At 38.1% G+C, this 2,684-nt stretch overlaps 1 non-coding gene across 1 annotated transcript; it reads left to right on the top strand.

The window, feature by feature from the left end:
• The first annotated feature begins 1,527 nt into the window (after window positions 1-1,527).
• LOC112724685 (small nucleolar RNA R71) lies at window positions 1,528-1,635 on the top strand. Its single transcript, XR_003163836.1, has one exon. It is a non-coding gene; the product is annotated as a small nucleolar RNA R71 (small nucleolar RNA).
• The last annotated feature ends 1,049 nt before the right edge of the window (window positions 1,636-2,684 follow it).

Genomic DNA, 2,684 nt, shown 5'->3' with positions numbered 1-2,684 from the left:
ATTCCGAGTGCAGGGAGGTCAGAATCCAACAACATCAGCAGTCCTTTTTCAGCCTAAATCAGATTTCTGCTCAGCTCCCTCAATTTCAGCCAGAAAATACCTGAAATTACAGAAAAACACCCAAACTCATAGTAAAGTCCAGAAATATGAATTTTGCCTAGAAACTACTAAAAATAAACTAAAAACTAACTAAAACACACTAAAAACTATATGAAATTAACCCCAAAAAGCGTATAAAATATCTGCTCATCACATCTCTAGTAAGATTCTTGCAGCTTGAACCTCAAAAATTCCTAGTTTCTCCATTACAGAGAGAGGCATGAGATTTATGCTTGACCCTAGGTCACACAGAGCCTTTTTAAAGGTCATGGTGCCTATGGTACAAGGTATTGAGAACTTTCCAGGATCTTGTCTCTTCAGAGGTAATCTTTGCCTAGTCAAGTCATCCAGTTCTTTGATGAGCAATGGGAGTTCATCCTCCCAAGTCTCATTACCAAATAGCTTGGCATTTAGCTTCATGATTGCTCCAAGGTACTTAGCAACTTGTTCTTCAGTAACATCTTCATCCTCTTCAGAGGAAGAATACTCATCAGAGCTCATGAATGGTAGAAGTAGATTCAATGGAATCTCTTTGGTCTCAATGTGAGCCTCAGATTCCTATGGTTTCTCATTAGGGAACTCTATGGAGGCCAGTGGACGTCCATTGAGGTCTTCCTCAATGGAGATCACTGCCTCTTCCTCCTCTCCAGGTTCGGCCGTGTGGGTTATGGTGATGGCCTTGCACTCTCCTTTTGAATTCTCTTCTGTATTGCTTGGGAGAATACTAGGAGGGAGTTCAGTAACTTTCTTACTCAGCTGACCCACTTGTGCCTCCAAATTTCTAATGGAGGACCTTGTTTCAGTCATGAAACTTTGAGTGGTTTTAATTAGATCAGAGACTATAGTTGCTAAGTCAAAGTGGCTCTGCTTAGAATTATCTGTCTGTTACTAAGAAGATGATGGAAAGGGCTTGCTATTGCTAAACCTATTTCTTCCACCATTATTGTTGTTGAAGCCTTGTTGAGGCCTCTATTGATCCTTCCATGAGAGGTTTGGATGATTTCTCCATGAAAGATTATAGGTGTTTCCATAGGGTTCTCCCATGTAATTCACCTCTTCCATTACTGGGTTCTCAGGATCATAAGCTTCTTCTTCATATGAAGCTTCTTTGGTACTGTCTGTTGCTGCTTGCATTCCAGACAGACTTTGAGAAATCATATTTACTTGTTGATTCAATATTTTGTTCTGAGCCAATATGTCATTCAGAGTATCAATCTCAAGAACTCATTTCTTCTGATTTGTCCCATTATTCACCGGATTCCTTTCAGAAGTGTACATGAATTGGTTATTTGCAACCATTTCAATGAGTTCCTGAGCTTTTGCAGGCGTCTTCTTCAGATGAAGAGATCCTCCAGCAGAGCTGTCCAATGACATCTTGGACAGTTCAGATAGACCATCATAGAAAATACCTATGATGCTCCATTCTGAAAGCATGTCAGAAGGACACCTTCTGATCAATTGCTTGTATCTTTCCCAAGCTTCATAGAGGGATTCACCTTCCTTCTGTCTGAAAGTTTGGACTTCCACTCTAAGCTTGCTCAATTTTTGAGGTGGAAAGAACTTTGCCAAGAAGGCATTGACTAGCTTTTCCCAAGAGTTCAGGCTTTCTTTAGGTTGTGAATCTAACCATGTTCTAGCTCTGTCTCTTACAGCAAAGGGAAAAAGCATAAGCTTGTAGACCTCGGGATCAACCCCATTGGTCTTGACAGTGTCACAGATTTGCAAGAATTCAGCTAAGAACTGATGAGGATCTTCCAATGGAAGTCCATGAAACTTGCAATTCTGTTGCATCAGAGAAACTAATTGAGGCTTAAGCTCAAAGTTGTTTGCTCCAATGGCAGGGATTGAGATTCTCCTCCCATAGAAGTCGGGAGTAGGTGTAGTAAAGTCACCAAGCACCTTCCTTACATTGTTGGTATTGTTGTTGTTTTCGGCTGCCATGGCTTCTTCTTGTTTGAAAAGTTCTGTTAGGTCCTCTATAGAGAGTTGTACTTTAGCTTCTCTTAGCTTTCTCTTCAAGGTCCTTTCAGGTTCAGGATCAGCTTCAACAAGAATGCCTTTGTCCTTGCTCCTGCTCATATGAAAAGAGAGGAGAAAAAAATATGGAATCCTCTATGTCTCAGTATAGAGATTCCTTGAGGTGTCAGAGAAAAAGAAGAATAGAAGGAGGAGGTAGAGAAGAGAGAATTCAAACTTATCAAGGGAGATAGAGTTTGAATTGCATATTGAGGAGGAGTGTTAGTCCTTAAATAGAAGGGTGTGAGAAGAGGGGAAGAATTTTTGAAATTAAAGTAAAAGATTTTGAAATAATTAAAAGAAATTTTGAAAATTTGGTAATTGATTTTCGAAAACTAAGATTGGGAAAGAAATCAATTGATTTTTGAAAAAAATTTTGAAATTAGAAATCAAAAAGATATGATTGAAACTTAATTTAAAAAAAAAAGATGTGATTGAAAAGATATGATTGAGAAGATATGATTGAGAATCAAATTTAAAAGAAGAAAGTTTTAAAATTAAAGTTGATTACTTGACTAACAAGAAATTTAAAAGATATGATTCTAGAATTTAAAATTTGATCATTTCTT

Source organism: Arachis hypogaea, chromosome 11, assembly GCF_003086295.3.
Source record: "Arachis hypogaea cultivar Tifrunner chromosome 11, arahy.Tifrunner.gnm2.J5K5, whole genome shotgun sequence".
Classification (NCBI taxonomy): domain Eukaryota; kingdom Viridiplantae; phylum Streptophyta; class Magnoliopsida; order Fabales; family Fabaceae; genus Arachis; species Arachis hypogaea.
Note: the sequence above shows the minus strand (reverse complement) of the source record. Positions and strands in the feature narration are given on the sequence as shown.